We start from the raw sequence: 9,535 nt of genomic DNA, 5'->3' as shown, positions 1-9,535 counted from the left end.
CTTTGTCCTGAAGAATAAATGTCAATGTATTTGAGAGCCATTTTTATTAGTCTAGTCTCCTCTTTCATTGGATTACTCATAGGTATTGATATTTACTTATAAGTGTTTCTGTCAGGTATAAATGGCTTTCTTAGCTATTCAGTGTCTGCACGTAAGTGTGTAAGGCCCTTGGGCAAAGGTGTGAATGGAAAGGTTGGTCATTCACATGTTGATCTCCCAGAGAGAGGCTGTAGATCATTAACAAGAAACCAGAACCTGGGGCAAGTGGAAAAAGAAATGCTGCGTCTTCAGAGCCATGCTTGTCAAAAAACATAGTTCACGAACCACCGATGTCAGAATCACCTGCTGGGGCAACTTTTAAAAAGTTCAGATTCCTGGGCCTGGCCTTATACCTTACGAACCCAGGTCGGTAGGTTCCAGGAACCTGCATTTCCATTAACCGTGGCTGCTTTGCAAGCCTCATCCAAAGGCTGTCTGGGTGGTGATATCTGATATACTTGAGCATTGCCTGCTTTTGGAAACTCTTCCCTCCCTCAGCTTCTATGATACCACTTGTTCCTGGTTCATACCTTAGCTCTTCAATCACACATTTCCACAGTCCCCATCTGGGTCCTCTTCCTCCTAATACCTCTTCAGTCTTTGATCTCGACCTTGACCCCGTCTGTGATACTCCACACCAGACCTACGGCTTCCGCTGCCACATGGAGATACTGGTAGTGTCTAAACTAGTTCCAGGCAGATGCTGTTCTTGGCGTCCCTCCTAAGCATACAACTCCCTCCGGGAACTCTCCATTGGATGGCTCCGGTCATCTCAAATCACACATTTCTAAAACTGTTCTGTGTCTCTTTCTCCTGTTTCCTATCTGTGTGGGAGACACCCACTTGGACACAGAACTAGATACCTGAAAGTTATCCCACCCCACTGCCTCTGACTAACTGGATCACCTTGGACAAGTTACTTATCTCTCTCTGCCTCCGTTTTCTCACCTGAAATACAGACATAGCAGTGCCTGGTTCACTGGGCTATGAGGATTAAATAAATTCATGCTTATAAAGTGCTTAGAACAGTGCCTGGTATGCTGGAAGTATATAATAAATGCAGGCTAATAAGCCAGGTACGGTGACTGACACCTATAATCCCAGCACTTTGGGAGGTCGAGGTGGGTGGATCACATAAAGTCAGGAGTTCAAGACCTGCCCGGCATATATATTGTGGAGACAATATATACGCTATATATTTGCCATCCTTGTTCCATATTATCAATCACAGGTCAATGAATTTAAAAAGCAGAACCATTGGCCAGGCGCGGTGGCTCATGCCTCCAGCACTTTGGGAGGCAAAGGTGGGCAGATCACCTGAGGTTGGGAGTTCGAGACCAGCCTGGCCAACATGGTGAAGCCCTGTCTCTACTAAAAATACAAAAATTAGCCAGGCATAAGTGGCAGGTGCTTGTAATCCCAGTTACTCAGGAGGCTAAGGCATGAGAATCGCTTGAACTCAGGAGGTGGAAGTTGCAGTGAACCAAGATCATGCCACTGCACTCTAGCCTGGACAACAGAGCGAGACTCCATCTCAAAAAAAAAAATTTAAAACAAATGCCGGATGTTGATGATGATGACACTAATAAATATTTAGTAGTTAACATTCATTTTTATCATGCTGGTCTTTTCCTTCTTCCTCATTGCCCACCCACAAGGCAGGCACTAAATCTATTTTCTGTCTTTAGCATCTCTCCTTCTCTGATACCTGCCACTGTTTTCCCATCACACCACTCTACCTTAGTCAGAATAGCCTCATTTCTTCCCTGCTCTTGTCTAGGGCTTGTCTCTCACCTAAACTCCTGTCTCTTTTCTCACATCTGAGGCTCCTTGGAGGCAAGAGCCATGCTTTACTCCTCTTTTTTTTTTTTTTTTTGAGATGGAGTTTTGCTCTTGTCACCCAGGCTGGAGCTCAATGGCACCATCTTGTCTCAGGCTGGTCTTGAACTCTCGACCTCAGTGATCTGCCTGCCTCGGCCTCCCAAAGTGTTGGGATTACAGGCGTGAGCCACCGTGCCGGGCTGCTTTACTCCTCTTAACTTCCTCCAGCACCAAACTGAGTATATATTAGGAATGTGTTGAATAAGCAAATGAAATAGAACAAACAGATATAAGGATGGATGGACAAAATCGTTGCATTATATGGAAATCTTCAAAGGGGTAAAACGCCTTATAAATAAGTAGTAATGGTTAATCAGAGATGTGGAAAACACAAATTCTAATTATGGTGTAGGTCCCAGAAGGTGTTTCTGAACAGAAAAGTAGCAGTGCCCTAATCTATTATGTTAATGTGTGGGAGGAAGCAGGACTCCCTAGAAGAGGGATAAATATCTGCAAGTGGTCTGTGCGCCTCCAGTTATGCTCAAGGGACAGAGGCGCTGCGCCTGAGGTCAGGGGTTTTCCCACTGCTGGAGAGGGGGCACGGTTGTGGGGCAGAGATGCTCCATCCGGCCCTCCTGACTCGTGTGAAACATTCCCTCTGAATCTTCCCACTTCCTTTCTTCTCATGCCATCCTTTCCACAGGACCAAGCCTTTCTGATGACTAATTTAGTCTGGGGAGCAGTAAGAATTGTCGTATCCCAGGAAGTCTTTGCATTTCATTCTGCTGTCAATCTCTCATGAACATGGTTCTTGTAGGTCTGTTCCCAAGAGTCCAGTCAGCTCTGGATGCACCAACAGCACTGAGTTTCTGGACCTACAAGGCTGATGACACCATGTAGCATGGTAAACGCACTCTCACACTGCCGCATCTAAGCTGGTAGTCAACCAAAGTCCCAAACTGTAAGTCTCTTCAGTATATAATTGTGTTCTCCAGGGACATAAATAATGCCTGGTTGTGTCTACTCAAGGTATTCTGCTTTCATGCTTACTGTTCCTAAAAAGTGTGACCTAACTCATTGAAAAAATTCCTTATCAGTTGGCCTACCTAACATTCAACTTAAATAGTTCTGCTTTTTTGGATGGGTGCAGTGGCTCACGCCTGTAATCTCAGCACTTTGGGAGCTCACACCTGTAATCTCAGCACTTTGGAAAGATGGACTTCCACTCTTGTTGCCCAGGATGGAGTGTAATGGCCTGATCTCAGCTCACCGCAACCTCTGCCTCCCAGGTTCAAGTGATTCTCCTGCCCTAGCCTTCCGAGTAGCTGGGATTACAGGCATGCGCCACCATGCCTGGCTCATTTTTGTGTTTTAGTAGAGATGGGGTTTCACCATGTTGGCCAGGCTGGTCTTGAACTCCCAACCTTTGCCTCCCAAAATGATGGGATTATAGGCATGAGCCATGGCGCCCAGCCAATGGTTCTGCTTTTTAAATTCATTGACCTGTGATTGATAATATGGAACAAGGATGGCAAATACATAGCATATATATTGTCTCCACTCCTGCCCATGTTCTTTGCACACACTGCTAATGAATTTGGCTTTCTTTTACATTTGTATTTTTGCTGTTGTTGTTGTTTTTGAGATGGAGTCTTACTCTGCCACCCAGGATGGAGTGTAATGGCACTATCTCAGCTCACTGAAACCTCTGCCTCCTAGGTTTAAGCAATTCTCCTGCCTCAGCCTTCCAAGTAGCTGGGATTATAGGCATGCACCACCACACCCAGCTGATTTTTGTATTTTTAGTAGAGATGGGGTTTGGCCATGTTGGCCAGGAGGGTCTCAAACTCCTGACCTCAGGTGATCTGCCCGCCTCGGCCTCCCAAAGTACTGGGATTACAAGAGTGAGCCATTGTGCCCAGCCAGCTTTCTTTTCCAGTAATTTAGCCTTCAAATTCTTTTACGACAATAGTCCAAGAAAACACTACCGAAGTGGATAGATGGGCTGTAACATAAGACTTACCGCTCCTGATTTAAAGGTTTCTATTAATTTTCTAAAAAGAATTGGCATCCCAATGATCCATCACTGCGTAACACACCAAAATTCAGTGGCTTAAGACTTCAATTTTACTTGTTCATGTTTCTAAAGATCAGCAATTTGTGCTGAGCTCAGCTGGGCAATTCTGTTGACTCTGCCTGGCTGCAATCTTTTGGTGGTTTAATGAGGACTGGACGCGCTAACATGACCTCATTGGCATGACCAGTCATTAGAGCTGGCTGGTGACTGGGCCAGGTACCTACAGCAGGCTCACTCAGGCTTCTTCACATGGTATCTATGTTTCAGTGTATAAGTGCTTTTCTTTTGCTTTTTCTTTCTTTTTTCTTGCTCTGTTGCCAGGCTGGAGTGCAGTCGGGCGATCTCGGCTCGCTGCAACCTCTGCCTCCCTGGCTCAAGCGATTCCCCTGCCTCAGCCTCCCAAGTAGCTGAGACCACAGGCATGTGCCACCATGCTCAGCAAATTTTTGTATTTTTAGTAGAGACAGTGTTCCATCATGTTAGCCAGGATGGTATTGAACTCCTAACCTCATGGTCCACCTGCCTCGGCCTTCCAAAGTGCTGGGATTTCAGGTGTGAGCCACAGCACACGGCCAGTATAAGTGCTTTTCAAGTCCCTGCTTATAATGTGTTTACTAAGGTCCAATTGGCCAGAGCAAGTTACGTGCTGGAGCCCAGAGTCAATCCATAAGCACATGGATTCAGAGAGGCGTGATTCACTGGGAGCCATTATGGTCACGATATGCCCCAGACAAGGTGGTATTGCACTTATCAGGAACTTACTGAGTACCTACTATACTGTGCTTGGCACTGAGTACAAAAAGACAAAGCAGTTGGGTAGAGCTCTGAAGAATGGAAAGGCTCTGGCAGGACACGGTGGCTCAAGCCTGTAATCCCAGCACTTTGGGAGGCCGAGGCGGGTGGATCACGAGGTCAAGAGATCGAGACCATCCTGGTCAACATGCTGAAACCCCGTCTCTACTAAAAATACAAAAAATTAGCTGGGCATGGTGGCGCGTGCCTATAATCCTAGCTACTCAGGAGGCTGAGGCAGGAGAATTGCCTGAACCCAGGAGGCAGAGGTTGCAGTGAGCCGAGATCACACCATTGCACTCCAGCCTGGGTAACAAGAGCGAAACTCCGTCTCAAAAAAAAAAAAGGAAAGACTCTAACTTGTTGGCAAGGGGGAAGAAGAACACACCAAACACACTATCGGAATCACTGTGGATGAAATAATTCTCGTGTTTATGTATGTGTATGTACAGAATGAAGGAGAGGACTGAATTATTTACATAATTTCTTTTATTTCCCATTTTATGCAGATTTGTTCAATCTAAGTTGCATGAGTAACTCTATTGCTTTCCATTGGGATAAGTGTTTCTTAAGGCTTTTCTTCAGACTCTTAAAATATTGAAAACAATTGCATAAGTGTATTCTTCATGACCACAAAGAACTACTTGAGATTTTTTTTTTCCCCTAGAAACTCAGCCAACTCTGAGACTGAGGCTCATGCTTGCTAACTCTGATATTTCCTCCCTCTCTGCATTCCTGCCACCCACAGCTGCTCCAGTCCAGGATGAAAGTTCAGAGGCCAAATACTTACGATCCAAACAGCCTCTCCAGCAGTGACGGCAAAGAGACAGCTTCACTTAGGAAGACAGACAATCCAGGCCTTCCATTTATATAGCTCTTGAGCCTTTTTTTCAAGAAATATTCACATTCTTTCTTGCATCAGATTAACCCCAAAACTAAGTTGGGCAGGGCATGTTTAACCTATGGGGAAACTGAGGCCCAGACAGGCGAACTGACTTCCTCAATGGATGACAAGGCTGAAGACAGAGCTCTGGCTTCCCGAATTCAGGCCTTGGTTTGCCCTGTAGACCGCACTCCCATGAACACAGATGCATGCTAGCTCCAGTTCTAGGAAGCCTGTTTTCAAAACCCTTCCGGAGGCTGGGCATGGTGACTCAGACCGTTAATCCCAGCACTTTGGGAGACCGAGACAGGTGGATCATATGAGGTCAGGAGCTCAAGACCAGCCTGGTCAACATGGCGAAACCCTGTCTCTATTAAAAATACAAAAATTAGCTGGGCATGGTGGTGGGTGCCTATAATCCCAGCTACTCGGGAGGCTGAGGCAGGCAGAACTGCTTAAACCCGGGAGGCAGAGGTTGCAGTGAGCTGAGATCATGCCACTGCCTTCCAGCCTGGGTGACAGAGCAAGACTCCGTTTTAAAACAAACAAACAAAACCCTTCTGGAGTTTTCTGCTGCCACCTTAGAGTTCCTCTAATAACCACCCCACACTTCCTTCACTTTGCACTCACATAAAAAGAATGAGGAGAACACACCAAACTCTTCCTTGGGAGCTAGCTTCTAAACCTTTTCCTTCCAGAAAATCACAGATTCTGTCTGAAGTCCCAGCTTCCAGCCCAGACACGATCCAGCCAGTTTCTCTTGCTGGAAAACAGAGGCTCAAAGCCCCTTTCACTGTGAGTTCTCACCCTACCCACTCAAAACAAAACAGGCAAAAAGTTAAAATGAACATCCAGAGAATGCTTGGAGAGGATAAGCCACCACCCTAGAGTAAAACACAGTTTGAGAAAATGCAGCAGCCAAGTGAGAGGAGACACCTTGCCTCGATGCCACTAGAAGGTTCTACGTGAGACGCACACCTCCTTGGACAGCGCTGGTCACCTGCTCAAGCTCAACTTCCCTGAGAGGGCTGATTTTCTGTATCCCCACCCTGGAGTACAGGAACCTACTGGAAAGGTGGGACCTGAAAATGTATCGATTCTCATAAACTAGATCAGGAAGAATGAGAAATAGCAGTAATGGCACCTCCTCCCCATGTTCCTTGCTTGTGGCAGACACGGCAATCTTTCCAGTTGAGAATGGAAGTGGCCTCTGCGTGATTTTCAGTATAAGACAGCCACCACCACTTGATTAGGCTGTCATGCTGCATGAAATCTATCTGCCAACTCTGTAGTTCCTGGTAGCCAAAGGCCTTGCAGAAAGTGGGCAGAAGTGGGGGAATTCTCCAGGTGTACATGAGGTGGACATTCCTAGCTCCCAGAGGCCCCCATGTTCTAGGCTTTAAAAGCAAGGGAGCGTGGTCACCTATAAACAACAGCTTGTTGCTGTAGGAAAGGCTTTTGGAAACTGAAGGGCTTTGACAATAGTGAAAGGCAAAGCTTGACTTGGTAACTCTCCAAGGCATTCAGATGCGATCGGTTACTGGGCAGCCCATCTACAAGATTCAGAAAGTGCAAAACACTGTCAAGTCATGACACAATGCTCTGAACCACATTACTAGAAAACACATTAAATGAGTGGGGAAAAGGGCAAAGCAGTGAGAGCAGGTTGGAATAGGAGCACCTGGTTAAATGATGAAGAGGAGCAGAATGGGAAGGCCACTTCCTCACACACACAGTGCATCGATGGCAGAACCCGAACCCAGTCTCCTCACTCCCAAGCCAACTCCCTTTCACCTTCACTGAACATCCTCCTCTTTCTCCTACAGTCCCACCTGTATTCCTCTACAAATCCTTGCCAGCCCCAGCAACGCTTCACCTAGCTACCTCTGTCCTTGGGGGAGGATTATTACCTTACAGATTTAGCCACAAGCTGATTTAGTTTAAATTGTGTTTCTAAGGTGGGGGTGGGAGTGAAGATCTCAACCTGCTTTCTTCTCCTCCTCCTCCTCCCACTCCTCCTTCTCTTTCTCCCCCCTCTCTCCCCCTCCCCCTCCCCCTCCCCCTCCCCCTTCCCCTCCTCTTCCCCTTCCCCTTCCCCCTCCCCTTCCCCCTCCCCCTCCTCCTCCCTCTCCCCCTCCCCTTCCTCCTCCCCCTCCTTCTCCCACTCCTTCTCCCCCTTCTCCTCCCCCTCCTCCTCCTCCTCCTCCTTCTTCTTCATCTTTTGCTCTTCTTTTTTTATTTTTTTTGAGACAGAGTCTAACTCTGTTGCCCAAACTGGAGTACAGTGGCGTGATCTTGGCTCCCTGCAACCTCAGCCTCCCAGGTTCAAGAGATTCTTGTGCCTCAGCCTCCCGAGTAGCTGTGATTATAGGTGCCTGCCACCATGCCTGGCTAATGTTTATATTTTTAATAGAGAGAGGGTTTCATCATGTTGGCCAGGCTAGTCTCACACTCCTGACCTCAAGTGATCTGCCCACCGAGGCCTTCTAAAGTGCTGGGATTACAGGTGTGAGCCACTTTGCCCAGCCTTGATCTACTTTCTATTAGATATGACAATTTGTGCTTCTGTTCAGAGGCCTTTGAATTGGACTGTAAGTACCCTCAGAGCAGAGATGTTAAGTGAGAAGCAGGCACTATTTGATATGGGCAGGGACATTCCTGTAGGACTTTGAAAAGCATTTATATCCCAGTTCACCTGTGGCCAGCAGAATAAGGTATGCAATGACAAGAGAAAGAAGGGTTCAATGTCCATGCCAGCTAAAGATAGGTTGGAATGACAGGTCTGATATACATACATACATTCCAAAGTATTCCACACCCCAGTCTCCAGATGATGGGTAACTCCCATAGATGGCTTTTAATGAAGAGTCCTTGCTTTTACAAGAAGTTATAATTGTGGCTTCCATTCTCACAGCTGGTATTTCCAACTGTCACATGAGGATGGAGAGTCTCTTCCTCGTATGGAGCAAACAGCGCTGCCCCTGGAGTTCCTTGGCATGAGTTGTTCATGCCGGTAATAATTCAGTATTTTAGGCCAATATCCGGGTTTAACTTTCCCAACATATAAATATGAAGGAGCTTCAGCAACTTAACTTCTGGGAATTTATCCAATGAAAAGGTTAAGAACTTACGCAAGCTCTTCCGGGTCTAGGCACGTCAGGAGCCGGAGCTTATGGTACAGACATGGCCAAGTCCAAGAACCACACCACACACAACCAGTTCCAAAAACGGCACAGAAATGGTATCAAGAAACCCCGATCACAAAGATATGAGTCTCTAAAGGGGTTGGACCCCAGGTTCCTGAGGAGCATGCGCTTTGCCAAGAAGCACAACAAGAAGGGCCTAAAGAAGATGCAGGCCAACCAGGCCAAGGCCTTGAGTGCACGTGCCGAGGCCATCGAGGCCCTTGTAAAGCCCAAGATCCCAAAGGGTGTCAGCCGCAAGCCCGATCCATTTGCCTCCATTGCCCGCCCCACTCTTGGAAGCGTGCTCATCGTGCCCGCCTTGCCAAGGGGCTCAGGCTGTGCTGGCCAAAGATCAAAACAAGGCCCAGCCTGCAGCTCCAGCTTCAGTTCCAGCTCAGGCTCCCAGAGGTGCTCAGGTCCCTACCAAGGCTTCAGAGTAGAGATCTCTGTCTGCCAACGTGAGGACAGAAGGACTGGTGTGACCCCCACCCCCCAGCTGCCATCTGCGTGGGGTTGGGGTCCTCCTGTGCTATTTGTACAAATAAACCTGAGGCAGGAAAAAAAAAACAAAGAATTTATGCAAAGATTTAGCTGCATGAATGTCTGTTATAACAATTATAATTGAGAAAAAGTTGCAACAACCTAAGTGTGCAACAACAGAGAATTGGCTAAATGGACTTCAGGTAATAGGAAAGTATGCAGCAACTAAAATGATGCTGGGAAATGTGTCTACAGCCA

The 9,535-nt window shown here is 47.0% G+C and overlaps 1 pseudogene; it reads left to right on the top strand.

The window, feature by feature from the left end:
- Positions 1-7,908: 7,908 nt before the first annotated feature.
- Positions 7,909-9,237, top strand: LOC144577503 (large ribosomal subunit protein eL29 pseudogene; annotated as a pseudogene).
- Positions 9,238-9,535: the final 298 nt, after the last annotated feature.

The sequence above is a fragment of the Callithrix jacchus genome, chromosome 8 (genome assembly GCF_049354715.1).
Source record: "Callithrix jacchus isolate 240 chromosome 8, calJac240_pri, whole genome shotgun sequence".
NCBI classification, from domain to species: Eukaryota; Metazoa; Chordata; class Mammalia; order Primates; family Cebidae; genus Callithrix; species Callithrix jacchus.
Note: the sequence above shows the minus strand (reverse complement) of the source record. Positions and strands in the feature narration are given on the sequence as shown.